The sequence below is a fragment of the Pelodiscus sinensis genome, chromosome 6 (assembly GCF_052426305.1).
Source record: "Pelodiscus sinensis isolate ZL-2025 chromosome 6, ASM5242630v1, whole genome shotgun sequence".
NCBI classification, from domain to species: Eukaryota; Metazoa; Chordata; order Testudines; family Trionychidae; genus Pelodiscus; species Pelodiscus sinensis.
The window spans coordinates 39,583,294-39,600,000 of NC_143057.1; the positions used below are offsets into that span (position 1 = coordinate 39,583,294).

The window sequence follows — 16,707 nt, forward strand, 5'->3', positions numbered from 1 at the left end:
AAAAATGTGCAAATGAAAGTCAGACGCAGGAAAAAAATTTGCTATAAGACCAAGTTTTTTGGAACGTATCTTGGACTTATAGCGAGGACAGCCTGTCATATCTTTATATTTGAAGTTAAAAATATTGGTTTACATGTGTTTTATTCCTAGGTAACAACCTCCAGATAGATTTAGATCAGGGCTAGTCAGCTATGTGTTGATGACCCACTAAAGACACATAATTCTTACACTGGGCCACGGAAGAAACTCATCGTGCCCAATACATCTTCCTGGATACCTCAGACAGCAAGAAGCTAATGACTGTACCGGTCATTCAGCAAAACATGTAGTGGCATGTCATGTGATACTCTCATGGATTCTATCTTGGGCTGGTAATTTTCCATAAACAGGGTCTGTGAGCTTGGTTTGACAGAGTAAATTTCCATTCAGAGTCAAGTATAAAAGACACTTGAGACACCTCCATTTTGCCTCTTTCCGCTCCAACTTCTCTGACTGTGGTTTTACAACTAAAAAGAGTATCTTCAGCTATGGACTGAGGCCCTTCAATCTTTTGGAAGCAATCAGGGAGTTTTTTTGCAAGCCAGCAGTTTATTCCATCACAGATACAAAAATAATAGAATTACTTTGAATCATTTGTATGTGAGTGATCTATTAAGAAGTCTTTTCTTTCATTAATAAAATCTTTAGTTAGTTTACCAAGGATTGGCTGACAGCATGATATTTGGGTAAGATGCGAGATACATACTGACTTGTGAGTAAAGCCTCTGGGATTACTGGAACCTCACATATCATGAATTGGATTTTTGGTAACCGTTCGTTATATTAGACTAGGAATTTAAGTGACTAGGCGACTGATAAGCAAAAGCTTATTGGATAGTGAACTAGTCCCTCAACTAGTCTCTTCCCTCCGCCTTGCTGCCTCTATCAGAGGCAGTAAGGGGAGGGGAAGGAGGAAGCCAGCTAAAAATCAGCTGATTCCCAGCTTGAGCCCAGTCCCAGATGCTGCGCCTCTGCTTTTTAAATGTATTAGAGCCTGCCGACTCTTAATACGTTAAAAATCAGAAAAGCAGCCGGAGGGAGGACAGGGGGAAGGAGAGGTGTGAGCCAGGACAGCTGATTCCTGATTTGCAGCAGTTCCCCCACTGTGCTCCAGTCTTTTAAATGTATTAAGAGCCTACCAGCAAACCAGTTCTTAATACATTTAAAAGGCAGAGCTGCAGAGGGGTTAGCTCCTGGGGCCGGGAGCAAACCCCACTGTGGCTCCCTTCTTTACGACTATTCAATGGAAAATCCATTGCCTAGTCGATTAGTTGAATAAACGAAATTCAACAACCCTATATTAGACTTGTTTGTTTGGGTCGAAGCCAAGAGCTGGAATACCCAAAGGGGTCTGTATTTGGCTTTTTGTTATTCAGAGTGGTACACAAGGTCTTTTGTTACAAGTTTGGCAAATCTAATTGTAGAATAAGCCATTAGTTTGGAAGAGGAAGGGACCATCTGCTCTGAGTGTGATACTCTCAGTGTGATGTATGCCAGGAGCATGGTCCCACTCCGATCCCTCTGCTGTGTACCTCAAAAGCTAAGGTGAGGGGATGGAATGAAGGCACCTGCTTCTTTGTAACCTTCTGCCAGGTGCCAAGGGAAGCAATAACACCTGGGTTCAAGCTGTCTAGGGGTCCATTTCTAAAATAAAAAGAATTATGGCTCAAGGCCATATTCCTACTTTTGCCTCTGAAAAATAAAAATGCAACTTGTCTGGTTAGTTTTGCAGGTGGCTCTTGCCCTTCTTAGGCACTCAGAGTTCCTTGGGAACATGGCACCACAAGCACCTTTTATTTAGGGAATGGGGGGAAAAACCATTACAAACATACACACACAAAAAACCCACCTGAGTCACCACAGCCCAGCAAGTACCCTATCATGAGTGCGCCAGCCCAACAGTTCCAATATTAAATTGTTCAATTCATTGAGACCCAGAACAGTGAAGAAAATAATATCCCCACCCACAGGTGCAGAGTCAGTCATAGTCAAGGAACTTCAGAGGATGAGTCTCTTCAGCCTGTCTGTTCTACTCTATACAGGACTTCACTGCCACTTCACACTTGGATGTGCAGCTGCCTGACCAGTTTCATGACAAACATGTCCAGCAGTGCTATTGATCATACCTTGTCATGAAGTCATTTCTGTACTATCACTACCACATACCATTATACTAACCCTGTACAGTCCTCCAGAATCATTCCACAGAGGGCTCAGAACCTTCCAGTGGGGAACCGAGAGCAAAATAGACAAGAATCCTTGCTACCTACCTGGAATAGAATGCCTCAGACAGAGCCCTCTATTTTCTCCTTAAATCCCATGTAAGAGTGAATCCTGTACCCAAACCAGAGTCCCCTGCCTCTAAAATCAAGGGGGACTCACAGGGCCGTCCTTAGGATTTATGGTGCCCTACGTGAGATTATTAAACTGGTGCCCCTATGCCTGATTTACTCTTCCACCCCCTACTCCCTCCCCTTCCCAGAGACCCCAGCAGCCAATCCCCTCCCTCAGACTGTGCTGCAGGCAACGCATTCAGCTCTCTCTAGAACCCAGCCCTGCTGTTACATGCTCCGCTGCTTTCTGTCCTAGGCATGCGCAGCACATTTCATTACGGTGTGCACCCAAAGAAGTTTTTTAAATGTACTTTGACCCTCATTAGCCACACCTCTGGAGGCAACACTCTCAGGGCAAAATGGACACATGACCAAAAGTAATAGGTGTTGTGACCGCCCCCTCTCCCCAAGGACTTTTCCCACCATCCTCCTATCAATAGGAATTAGATTGGCCCCCACCAAACCCCGCTCATGCAACTATCCTGCAATTGCATTAACCCAATGTGTGTGACATTAACTCAGGGGCGGAGAGGCTGGGGGAGAGGGGGAAGAGTTCCCTCCAAGAGTTTCCTCCCATGAGCAAAACGAATGTTGTGTTGTACACCAGTACTGAGTTCATGTGGCTTGTTTGGATGTGCCACTGTGGCACCCAAGTGATTAATAAATATCTTATAAACCTCTACCCTTTCCCTCTGCTGCCATGTCTCCTCCCCTCCCTCATCTGCTCCCCTGGTGTCTGCTGCCCCCCCAACCCCTCACCCTCCTCGGCTGTCCTGACTCCTGCCCTTCTCACTGCCCTCAGTCTTCCTGAGATCTGCCCCCTCCATCAGCCCTTCTCTCCCCCCTGTGGCCACTCCTCCAGTAGCTCCACTCTGATCATGTGAGCTGCCCCTCCTCATCCCCTCTCCTAACACCTTCCTCTAAACACCTGCCCTGCCTCTCTCCTCTGGTGCTGGCCCCTCCCTTGCAGATGTCTGCCCTTCTGCTTCATCCCAGAATCCCCTGGCACATTCAACTTCCCTTACCCCTGCACCCTCCTGGTGCCTCCTGTGACGTAGTGGGGGTACTTGCTGGGCTGTGGTGACCCCTGCTGTCTGGAGCAAGACCCAGCAGGGAAAACCTCGCTAGGCAGAGGTAATGCCAAACTTGTTGAGCCAGGGGCCAGACACCCCCCATGGAGAGGAACAAAGGAAGGTGGAATGCTGCCCTGGCTGGGGGGCAGGGCTGGAAGTTGGTTGGTTGGTTGGTGGCTGTCTGTGAGGATGGATGAGACAGCCTAGGGAGAGGAGCTGGAGTTTAGGGGCCCAGTCTCCCCCCAACTCAAGGGGGCCTGAGGCATCTTAGCCCAGCTCTGTGACCAGACTACATCTGTGCTGTGCTGTATCCTGGAGAGGCAATAAACTTCCTCAATTCTACTGGCTGGTGCAGTCTGTTTGTGCCATTTCAGGGTGCAGGAGACGGGGGACCCCAACGCGCCGTCACACTGGTGTCAGAAGTGGGATGCACTGCACCCCGTGGATGGAGCTTCCAGCAGCGAGCGACAAGGCGCTGTAGAAGCAAGAGCCCTGGAGCCAGGCGTGCTGGAGACAGAGCGAAGCGGTTCCTGGGAATCGTGGGGCGCTGCAGCACTAGACTGGTGAGTCTGCACCGAGGGGACCAGCGGGCAGATGGCCTACGCCCGACTCTTGAAGGCAGAGCTGGTGGGGCTGTGCAGAGAGAGGGGCTTGCCTGTGCAGAAAGCAACCAAGGCCCAGCTGATTGCTCAGCTAGAAGAGAACGACCAGCCACAGGGCCAGGATCTTGTTCCCAGGGGAAGCAGCCAGACCCCCCCTGAGAGTGTGTCAGGCTCAGAGAGGGGGAGGAGTGCTGGAACTCACCGGAGAGATGAGACAGCTTCCCCCAGGAGGCCTGCAAGCTGCAGCCCATCTAGGGCAGGGGCCAGCCAAGCAGAGCTGCGGCGGCTGGAGATCCAGCTGCGGATCAGGGAATTGGAAGTAGAGGACCGAGAGAGGGACCGCCAGGACCGAGAGAAGGAGCGCCAAGATCGAGAGAGGCAGCGACAGCATGAGCTGGCCATGGCAGAGCGGAGAACCGGCGGGGCACCGGCTGTGCCAAAGGTGGATGGGCCACAGGGTCCCAGGACTGCCAGGCGCTTGGAGAGGCTCGTGGTGGCCCAATTGAAGGACATGGGTGACATAGACGGGTTCCTCAGCTCCTTTGAGAGGGCCTGTGGACTGCAACGGGTTCCCCCAGCTGACTGGCTGCAGGAGCTCATCCCCGCACTGAACCAGGAGGCGGCTGGAGTGCTCAGTCAGCTGGAGGACCTACAGCCAGGGGATTACAACCGAGTCAAGGAGGCCCTGCTGCACAAGTTCGGGCTGACCCCCGAGATGTACAGGAAGAAGTTCCGGGGGGTACAGAAAGGGCCACGGGAGACCTATGTGGACCTGGCCGCCCGCCTGGCGCAATACTGCCGCAAATGGGTGTCTGGAGTCGGAGCCCAGACTGCAGAGGAGCTGCTCAAGCTGGTCATGATGGAGCAGCTCTATGAAGTGTGCCCACCCAAACTGAGGCTGTGGCTCAAGGACCGGAGAGCAGAGAACCCCCAAGAGGCCGGGAGACTGGCGGATGAGTTCATGGAGAGCCGGTCCGGGTGTGAACGGGAATCCCGGAGAGAAAGGGAACCGCACAGAGACCGGATCTCGGCTGAGCGACGGAGGGAGTCAACTACGAGGCGAGCCCAGGGAACAGGTTGTCTGTGCCCCAGAGAACCAGCCAGGGCCTGGACAGAGACAGCCCAAAGCCTAACTTGCCATCGCTGTGGGCAAAAAGGCCACAAGAGGGCTCAGTGCACCAGGTCCCAGGACCGGGGACTTTCCAGGGTTAACTGGCTGGGGAGGGAGGAAGGGCAGGCTGCCCCAGAGGCAGGGGCTGGCAGGCAAACCTCAGCTCAGAGAGAGGGGAAGGATGCTCAGTGCACCTCCCCTGGGAGGTCTGATTCTCAGGAGGCGGATTTCTCCGTGTACCGGGTGGGGGCAGGGCGGCCCCTGCGGAGCGAGTGCCTCATACCCCTGGAGGTGGATGGTAGGAAGGTGACGGGCTTCTGGGACACGGGGGCGGAGGTGACTCTGGCCCGATCCGACATAGTGGCCCCAGAGCGGATACTACCCCACACCCAGCTGACCCTGAAGGGCATAGACGGGTCCCCGTTTAAGGTGCCTGTAGCCCGGGTGCATCTGAAATGGGGGGCGAAGAAAGGCCTCAAGGAAGTGGGGGTGCACCCGCACTTGCCCACCGAGGTGCTGATGGGGAATGACCTAGAGGAGTGGCCCCATGAATCCCAGCGGGCTCTAGTCACTACCCGGAGCCAGAGCCAGCGGGGGGCTGACAACCTGGGTCCAGGGAAGGACTCCGGGCAGCGTCCTCAGGGTCCCATCCCAGTGGACACGGGGTCCAGCCAGGCTGGGACTCCGGACCTAGGCAAAGGTGGGGAACAGGTCCCGATCCCTGCCTCAGCAGCGGAATTCCAGGCTGAGGTGCAGGCAGACCCCTCCTTGCAGAGGCTGAGGGACCAGGCTGGCCTCCGTGCAGCTCGGCCCCGGGGGAGAGGTGGCCAGGAGAGATTCCTGCGGGGGCATGGACTCCTGTTCCATGAATGGCTTCCCCCCAGGAAGGCGAGGGCATGGGGGGTCCAGCGGCAGCTGGTCGGCCCCCGAAAGTATCGCCTCAAGCTGCTGTATTTGGCCCACGATGTCCCCGTTGGGGGCCACCGGGGGATCCGGAGCACCCGGCTGAGGCTGCTCCAGCACTTCTATTGGCCGGGAATCTTTACAGCCGTGCAGCGGTACTGCCGGTCCTGTGACTCCTGCCAGAGGGGCGGGAAGGCCCAAGACAGTAGGAAAGCGGCTTGGGGGTCTCTACCCCAGATAGACCCTCTGGGCTTGCTGAGAGAGTTATGGGAGGGGAAGACCTCCCTGGATGGAGCTTCAGGGGTGGAAGCCGCCCTGGCTGTCCAGAGAAGACTCACTGGGCTCATGGCCCCGGCCCGAGAGACCCTGGCCAGAGATCAAGGCCAGCGGAAGGGTGGGTGTGACCCCCGAGGACAGGCCTGGGCCAGTCGCCCTGGAGTGGGGCGGCGAGTGGACAGAGGGAAGCCAGCTCATGTGGGGCCTCGCCACGGTCGGCCAGAGTCAAGGGGAGCACCCATGGCCCCAGGGCGGGTTCCCACACAGAGGACCCGAACTTCCCTAGGTCACGAGCGGAGTGACCCTGCTCAGTTCGCTCTCGGAGGGGGAAGAACTGTGACGTAGTGGGGGTACTTGCTGGGCTGTGGTGACCCCTGCTGTCTGGAGCAAGACCCAGCAGGGAAAACCTCGCTAGGCAGAGGTAATGCCAAACTTGTTGAGCCAGGGGCCAGACACCCCCCATGGAGAGGAACAAAGGAAGGTGGAATGCTGCCCTGGCTGGGGGGCAGGGCTGGAAGTTGGTTGGTTGGTTGGTGGCTGTCTGTGAGGATGGATGAGACAGCCTAGGGAGAGGAGCTGGAGTTTAGGGGCCCAGTCTCCCCCCAACTCAAGGGGGCCTGAGGCATCCTAGCCCAGCTCTGTGACCAGACTACATCTGTGCTGTGCTGTATCCTGGAGAGGCAATAAACTTCCTCAATTCTACTGGCTGGTGCAGTCTGTTTGTGCCATTTCGGGGTGCAGGAGACGGGGGACCCCAACGCGCCGTCACACCTCCCCTTCCCTTACTGCCCCTGTCCCCGCCCCCTTTTTCCCTGATGTCCACTCCCTCACCACCCTCTGCCCCCGTTCCCTTCACTCCCCTCTGTGCCCTCACACATGATTTGCTCCATCCCCACCCCTTCTTTCAAGCCTTCTCCCAGCACCTCCCCCCCTCCAGCCCCCAATGCCCTTCCCTTCTCCTCTCCTCTCCCAGCATCACCCTGTCCCCCCTCCCACTGACACCTCCCTTTCTGCCCTTTTCCTTATTGTCTCCATATGCCTCCCTCGGCATTAGTCTCTCCTCCATCCCTCCCTTGGTGCCTTCCCCTTTCTTCTCCTCCTGACCTGCCCCCCTCCCATCAGCACAAGCCCTCTCACTCCTCGCCTTTGCCCTTCTGCCTTCCCGTTTGCAGGGCTGGAGTCTGCTGCAATTGGGCCCCAGAAGTCCCCGCAGCCCAGGCTCCAGACCATGTGCTGGTACTGGAGCCAGAGCTGGGCCACTCGGCGCTCGCAGCCCTGCCCCATCACAACACGGCCGGTCCCACCCTAGCGAGGCTCTGCTCCCCCACGCCCTCCTCGGCCCGTCTCCTGCTGAGGGGTGGCTTGGCCATTTTTTAAAACGGCGCCGCAGCGCCAAGCTGCGCGTGACCCTCCCCCCTGTGGTTCACCATGCGTGACCCCGCCCCCAGCGCAGCCCCAGCTCTTCCTGATACTGCCGCCCGGGCTGACAGCTTCCCTTCCCCAGCCAGGGTCAGCTTGCCGGCCTCCTCGCTGGAGGCCCTCGGCCCAGTGGGATCTTCTGGCGGGGCCATAAGTGCCAGCAGTGCCTCCTACTTGCAGAGCGCACGCCTATGCTTCCCCTCCGTGCCGGGCTGGCAGAGTGGTGCCCCAGAAAGCGTGGTGCCCTACGCGACTGCATACTCCACATATGCCTAAGGACGGCCCTGGGGACTCACTTACTGCAGGGGCTATCCTACACTATTCCCATGCACTTGCATCAGAATGGTAACAATCCATCATTTCTAACATCATTGTATACAGTAAATACTAAATAAACTAACAAAGCACAGTACTACAGATAATATAACCCATTTGATGAAATTAGTCAGAGTGCACCTTTCTTTCCTCCCCATCCTTTCCTCTGCTCCTTTCAGAAATCAGTTAGTTTTTTCTAAGGGTACATCACTTTTGAGAGAGTTGCTACCAACTTAAACTTGACAAGATCATCTTGGGCCTTGCTAACTGTCCCAAGTCCTCTGTCCATTTTCTTCCATTGCTGACACCACCGCTACTCCGTTGTGGGGTGATGTTTGCCTTTGAGTCTCCACAGCTCTTAGCACTGGGGAGAGGAGGAATCACAATGGGACAGGACTCATATATTATTAAATAACAATATGCTTCTTTCTCTTGATATTTCTTTTCTAGGAATTGAAGGCAGAGATGAAGATTGAAGCTATTGGGGATTTTATTAATATGACAGAATGGATGCACTGAGGTCTCAGTGAGCTTATTTTTGACGTTCTGCTAAGAAATGTGAAGGCATGTTTGTCAGGTCACTCTTTTTAATAGAGGAAATGCACACACATTTTCTTTCAAATGTCAAACATATTGAAGCATGGCATAAATTGAAGGCTAGATGGCTGAAACTTAATCCAGATAAAATGGAAGGGATGCTAGCAGGGTGGGGTAAGCAACTTCATAGTGAGGAACAGTGCTCCAGCCCCCTTGGTAGTATGTGTTTGTTTGTACTGGGTGTTGTTAAGTTCCCAGTCTTGGTCATAAATCCAGTTGCTCTTAGCTGATCAGGAAGCAGCAATGTGCACCCTCTCCCTTAAACCCAGCTCATGCTACCAGCATCTAGGCCTTTGTCTTCTCATGCTTTACCTCAGATCTGTTTTTAAACGGAAGCTAGGATAGATAATGTCTGCTCAGTCATTAAGTGGCCTAATTCCTTGTTGACCAATACCTTTTGTATTGCATTGGAGGCCTGTTGGTTGGAGATATTTCAGGGGTTAGGGTTGCCCTATAAAACATCTTTCCCCCCTACCATTCCATTTGTAGGACTGGGTAGCAAGATCTAGGACTCAAAGAGAGGGAGTGCTATGAGTGAGAGTGGTGGGGTTGTCTACTAATGGGGCTGGTGAGTGGATTTACACAGTGTTTATGATTTGTACTTAGAAATCCTTATTTGTGTTATCTACGTCCCATCCCACATAGTAGGGTTGTCAGGGGTCCGGTTTTTGCCAGAATGTCCATTATTGGGGGCCCCCATCCAGTAAAAAAAACCCCAAAAATACCAGACATGCGTTTCCCTCGGACGGAAGCCCAACAGGGACAATTTTCCCCTGCCATGTCTGGCGAGGGAGTGAGGAACAAGGGGCCATTTAAAGGTGCACCACTTTTTTTTTTTGCTTAACTTTGGTCTCCCCCCTTTTTTCCCCCCCCTCAAGAGATTTTTTTCCCATTTTTGGGGGGGGGGAGAGAAGAAGAGGGGAGCGAAGAGGGTGTTTGGTATTTGTTAAGCCAGCTGGCAACCCTACACATAAATTGGGCAATTCTGTTGTAGGCAATGTCAGATTAGCCAGTGGGCTAATGGGCCGCTGTTAGGGCCCTTGTCAATTGGGTAGGCTGAAACACAGGCACCATTGTACCTTGACCAGCTTCGCCTGGCACTGTAGCTCAGTGTTGTATTCACCTGTCTTGTTTCAGGCTGAAAAAGCATACAACAATGATCCCAATCTTTTATTTGTGTTGATGAATATAAGGTTCACGGTAAATAAAATGCTGGCTGTCTAGGATTTGATAAAGAATGACAACCCAGCCTAGGCACAACATATACATGTTGTATAACATATACATCATAAGATCTGGCTGGGTAACAATGTTGGGACTATTTTGGCACCACTGTTTACTTAGGAAAATGAGGGTGGGTGTTAATGCTGCAAGTCAGATGTAAACTGCACAACATAGGAGGTTTTCTACCTCCTCGCCTCCCAAAAATGAGAATGTGGTAGTACTAAGCAGAACTCAGTTAAAGTTTCACTCGAGCAGGTTATACAGAGGGACTTGCCAGGGATGAATTTAGGGAAAAAGGCTGTGAAGGCAAAAAACCAAACCAAGCCCAAAAAAACCCAACCCAAGAGAAAAAGCTGAGCTCTACAAAAATCAGCATCTTAAACAGTTCCTGTGGGCAAAGGCACAGGTGTGAGAGATGACTCTGGAAAAGCAATTGGAAATTCTCTGCAGCCCTAGAATAAATCCCCTTTATTCAGAGGTCAGCAGTTAGTGTTTGCAGCCAAGGAGCGTCTTTCCACAGGCTACTCAGTGTGCTTCTGTTTATATGACAGTTTTTATCCTGATGCAGAGAGAACCCTGTCAGATGAAGTGTAAGCCACATTTACCTGTAAGTGCCCCACACTAGCTTGTGATGCCTAATCTTTTTTATTGATCCTACTAGCTGGTTTCTAGAGCCATTGATTTTCCTTGCTGTCAGTCTGTGGCCTTGACTCCTTAATGTTTATTTAGGCTGGTCTCCATAAATTGCTTCTGGTGCTGAGAGTGAGAAAAGCAGCAGGAGGTCAGGGGAGCATGTATACCTGTCCATAAATATAAATCATAGCTTTTGTTCTTCACTATATGTGAACACTGTTTGCTAGGTGCATAAAAAGGAAGTATTCTGCTAAAACATGAAGAAGCCATTACTAATTCCCCTGTGTGTGCATATTATTGCAGTCTATGTTTTCAGTATCTTAATGGTACCTCTTGTTAGCTACTCAAACATGTAATGTTTCTTTTTGCTGGAGAGGGTTATGTGGGAGGGGAGGGGAGAAGATGAGACAGAATTGTTTGTTTCAGGTATTGTTTGTTCGCAAGCTCAGAACTGTACTTTTGATGGAGTCAAAGGGGGGAGGGGGAAAAAGGGGGGAAGCAGTTATTTTGTATTGTTTGTTTTTCTTCCTCCATACACATTTGTTCATGAAATTTCAGTCTTTGAGGAGAACACTAATGCACAGCAGCAATGGTGTTAAAGGCACTTGTGTGAACTACTGAACAGCACCACTGCCGGTAAGGACTCGAAGTCTATCCATTTAAAGAAGGAGCATAGACCTGATTGATCAGAAGTGGCATTGCATAGTAGACTGGCATTTCTAGGATGGAGGCAACTGTTTTCATCAACTGTAACGTCACTGACAGGGCTGCCAAAATGGGAAATGGTTACAAGCAGATGTCTGCTCTAGATATAAATAATTCAAGGGCATGTCCCAAAAATTCCAAGGGAAAACCCCCACAGCTCGTTATAACAGTGAGTTGCTAGACTGCTACAGCCTTAAATCACTGGAAAATGTTTTGCAATGGCTAAGGGTTGTTTTTTTTTCCATTGCAGCAGTAAACATCATAGTCTGTACATGGTGACAAGTGGTTCTCCTGAGGCTAGGAGGACAGTAATCGATAGAGGTACAGTCTAGGCCACTATCGAGGCTCTTGATACAGAAACATTACATACACATATGGTACGCAGAATAAATCATCAGAAGACAGAGGAACTACTTTTACCTGTCTTGAAGAGGTTTCTTACAGGAATACTTTACTAAAAAGAATATCTTGTTCAGTTTTCTCTATTTGATCTCTGCTTGCTTGTATTGGTCTGTATCAAGTTCAGTTCCTTTTAAAAGGGAATACAGATAATGTTAGTGAACCAAATATTTGACCTGTCTTAGATTTTACAAACTCCATATACTAAAACAAGCATTTTTTCCCTCTCAACTTTTAGGGGGAAAATACTACCACCACCATCTCACTACTCACAAAAACCCTGTGATCAAAATTTGTCTTCAGATTTGAATGGAGAGCAAGAAGAGCAGAGGAATAGAGGGCACAGATTAGTTTCACGATTGCAGAGGATTAATAAAAACATCTGTAAACGTGATCAATGAAAATAATTTAAACACCTTTAAACTGTCCTTTTTAAAAGGAGCTCACTTACACCCTTCATGCACTGCTTGTGGTTGGTCTAAAGCATTTGAAGTGGGAAGTTGTACTGTATTTTATACAACTCAGCATATAAAATGACACATTTTGCAGCTTAACATTGATTTTAGCCTTTTCTAAATGAGAATAAGGAAAACAATGTTTTGTGTAGCATTTAAGGGGTGACTCACTACCAAGGAAAGAAAGATATTCACCATAGGATGGCAACACATAGTAATTAGAGGAGGAGCACACATTCATGAACATGGATCACCCAAACAAACAAATAGGCAAATGTGAGAGAGAAAGACAATGGGTGGCTAATAAAGTAGAGTAAAGATTTCTTCACGAATAAGAGCTGCAGAACTAAAGTCCTGCATGTTGCCAAGTCTTAATAATAATAAAATACACTCTAAACCCACACCCTTGACTCAATGGCCAGCTTAATGAGGGCCTCGCCTAATTGTCAATGAGAATTCTCCCATTATCTCCAATATAACCAGATTTCTGAGCTGCCATTTGATAGGACCTTTAGCATTTAGGAAAAAATGAATTGAGTAGGGCAAAGCTCAAATGATTTAGATGTTTCATTCAGACATGGTAATAAATAACACAAAATATGTTTCTTTCAAGAGTATGTGTTTTAATTTTTGTTTTTACTAAAAAAAAAGTGTTAAACTTTATTTTCTTCTGGAAAAACAAAATAGTGTTTTCCTTCCACATTTTTTCCATCTGAAGTCAGAAGGAAAAATACATTGGCGTTTTCTTTATTTTTCTTCATGACTGACATTCAAGTACTAGAAATGGCAAGCTTGTAAGGAACAATAATTCAGTTACAACTAAAAATATCCAAGATACGCTTAGCTAGGAGGAAACAGATGACCTAACACAAGACTAGATCTTGGCAAGTTTACTTATATTGGCCAAACTTTGCCAATTAAATTCTAGCCAGCTGGTTGCTTCTAATCCTCTCTTGTTCAGTCTGTTTCTATGATTGTGTAGGTGTGTGTGTGTGTGTGTGACATTCATCACTTGAAACGCCAAACAAAAAGTATTATGTGTGAGAACAAAAATCACAGATGAAATGTCTGGGAGCTCACTAGGCTGGGGAGGAGGCCAATAATGCTTAGAAAAATGTGAAACTTCATTACACACCTATTACAAGTTAGCAACCATAAAAAAAAACCCTCACTAATTTAAAATTAGAGTCAATTTACCACCCTACTAGTTTAGTTAACTGGACACCTGGACATTAGCCAGATGACACTTTCTTAATCCCAGATTAGGTTGTTTGCCCCCCCACCCCCCCAAAAAAGTATCCAAGTGGAGGACAAAGAGAAGTCAAGGAAGAAGACTGAGGCTACATTTAGCTTCAGGCTTCTTGTGCAAGAAGCTTTTAGTGGAAGAGATCTTCCGCAAAAACTTCTTGCGCAAGAGCATGTCCACACTCTGCACGGACGCTCTCTCACAAGAAAGCTCTGCTTGCCATTAACAGAATGGCCACCAGGGCACTTGTGCTTCTTTCGAGAGGGGCTTTTTGTGCAAAAAACCCCAGCTTGTTTTCCATCCACACACAGCTTTTTGCTCAAGAGTTCTTGCGCAAAAAGGCTTATTCCTCCTAGAAAGAGGAATAACTATTGCGCAAAACTTCCCTCTTCCAATTTACTGTAAATTTACTTGCAGAAAAATGCGCTTGCAGTGTAGATGCTCTGAGTTTTTACACAAAACCAGCCGGTTTTCCATAAAAACTCTGCAGTCTAGACGTAGCCTGAATAGCTCCCGGCTGCTTTTCCTCCTCACATCCTATAATCAATTTGCTTCCTCTACATGCTTTGAAATTATTCTGATTACTCTTCCTGATTTCTTATATTAACTTTGCCTCTTTAAAAGCTTTGCTTTACTATTTTAACAGTACTAACATGCAAACCAACTGGCTGGTTTACTTTCATGGTGAGTTTTTTCCTCCTTGTGTGCCATTCTCTTTTAAATGTAAGATTCTAGCCATCAAGATCAGAAGGGAAACCCATGTCCAGAACTGAATTCAGTTTAACATATGCAGAGTTTATGCAAGGACTAAACAGAATATTTAAGCCAAGAGTGTTTAGTTAGAAGTAAGTGGGATGGAAGGGGAACAAAGGGAAAAATATGCAGAAAAAGAAATTGTCTGGTGGATGTTGCACATTTTCATTTCTGTAATTACATGGGAACTTGATTTGTCACAGTGTCTTTGCATCAATGACTTGATGGGGGAAGATGGATGTGTGGTCCTATCAGAGGGGAAAAATCACTTTGCACACAACTTTGACTCTGTAAATGGCATAAGGATAACATGACTACAGTCATATTACTTCTGACAACTATCATCACCTTTAATGCATGAAATTAAAGTATGCAGAAGGAGGAAAAACTCCAGCACAATAATCAAGGCTCTGATGATTTATAGACTCAAAAATTGTAGGGTGTGCTTCCCACTAAAAATAAGCATATAATACTACATAAGTAGTTGTAGTAAACTTTTGCATTACCATAATATTAAAGGAGCCCAATCAAAAATCAGGGCCCTATTGGATTCCTTACAGTGATGACGACACAATAGATAAAAGATAGGGGCAGGGATATAAAGTGCAAATAAAATAATATGGTAAAGAATTGTCACAGCATTGTCATCTACATGCTTTGGTGGTTTTGGTTTGCTCCTGGTTTGACTTTAACAGTGAGGCAGGGAATGAGTGAGGAATTGGAGAGTGTGTAACAGGATTTTTGCATTTTGATTTTAGCTCCAGGAGTGCATCGACACATACTATTCTGCATATCTGCAATGCATACTAATCAAAGAACTTTACCAACAGATGAAATGTAGCTTACTCCAGAAGATCCATATAAGGTCTTAGAGATATTACCCAAGCCCTCCATGAAGGAATAAATTGCCATGGTGCAGATTGCCTCTTACATGGAGAAATCCTGCATATTTTGGAGCACACCACTACAGGGCACCCTGTTCAGCTGTGAGCAGAAAGGAAGTGGGGGTGATATGTGGGGCTAGTTAGATTTCTTCATTTCTACCCTAAGAGTAAGGGGACAGCCAGACTCAACAGCTCTGTAGCAATACTGCAGCCTACAAGAAATGCATTATCACCACCAGGCTGTACATCAATTCCAGATGAGATAACATGGCCTTGTGCAGGCTCTCTGCCCTAAGGTCAATGTCACCCATTACACCTGGATACCTAATAAGTTGTGACACAGCTTTTACATTATCCTTTCCCTCTGTAGCCCTATGGAACCCTGCTTAATCTCTGACCCAAAGAACTGAGTCTTTTTGTTATGGGAAGGCATAGTGCTTAACACAATGAAAGTCAAATCTTGGACTGGGATCTTATCTACATCTCTATTATAAATAATGGCAGCCCAACCTTGGTTCTCTCTGAAATTTCAAATTAAATGGGAGCTACAACTTGGATGTTTTGTCATTTTTGTACTGCCTGTTCAATTAGATATTAGGTTACAAATAGCACAAATAACTGTTTTTCCCCCATTTTCCTGACACTTCTGGGGAGTTGGAAGAAAAAAAAAATCCATTTGAGTCATGCCAGATCTGAAAATGATAAAAAAAAATGGATTTGCTGGAAATGATCAAATGAAATATGTTGGTCACCCCATAGTATTTTGTTTGGGGCACTTTTAAACACCCAGAGGATGAGAATAGGGTCATCTTCTGACCTTTAGCTGGACAGTTAAGTCATATGTTTGGATTGTAGGAGACTCAGATTTAATTAGCTCCTCTACTTACTGTGGAGAAGTGACTTGAACTTGAGTCTTCTACATTATAGGAATGTGCACTAACCAGCAGACTAGACAGTCTCGCTCATTTTCTGGCCAAGCCCAATGACTCAGTGCAAAATACAGAGGCAATATAACCCTCTCTACTCCTACTCACTAATCACATTTGTACATTCAGGAATCACATTAGCCCTTGTGGCCACAGTGTCACAGTAAGAGCTCATATTCAGCTGATTATCCATCATGACCCACAAATATTAGTCAGCATCTCTACCCCGAGGATAGAGACCCCCCCATTTTGTATGGATTCACTCTTATTTAGAATGAATCTGTGTAAGATGAGCGATAAACAATACTGGGAAATCAATCTAAGCAAAACAAAAATGCTAAACAAGGCTCTATGTAAATTTTCACCTGAGAAACGAACAACTATGAAAGAAAAGAAAAAAGTTCACAAACACCTCCCCATCATGAATTTTCAACAGTTTTAAAACTGTTTTAAACAAAAGAAAAAATAGAAACAAATGTTGAAACTGGAAAAGCTAAAGATTTTAGACCATCAGAAATCTCCCCTTTGCAGATGCTTTGCTTAGAAAGGTCAAAGTGTTCCATTAGTTTGAATTCTTCTTGATACCTTCAATGGAATAATGAACTTATTTGTTATTCTCCATATGGATGTCAAATGTACTCCCTGAGTGAGTCAAGGTTAATCAGACATTATTAACACACTATAGCATTTGTAACTTGAAACAACTGTATCCTTATTTTCTGAGTACATTTCTAAGAACTCTATAGAGATGTCAGTCATTTTATTCTCAGAATTGCTACAGGCTATTGCAGAGAGGCAAAATGCTAGGATTGCT

General features: G+C 47.6%; 1 long non-coding RNA gene across 1 annotated transcript in view; it reads right to left on the minus strand.

Moving 5' to 3' along the window:
- Window positions 1-10,412: 10,412 nt before the first annotated feature.
- The window catches only part of LOC149524137 (uncharacterized), a 9,466-nt gene continuing 3,171 nt past the window's right edge, over window positions 10,413-16,707 (minus strand). The window contains exons 2-3 of the long non-coding RNA XR_016349787.1: window positions 11,651-11,759; window positions 10,413-10,648 (exon numbers count right to left, since the gene is read on the minus strand). This is a non-coding gene — a long non-coding RNA (uncharacterized LOC149524137). The remainder of the gene's footprint in view (window positions 10,649-11,650; window positions 11,760-16,707) is intronic.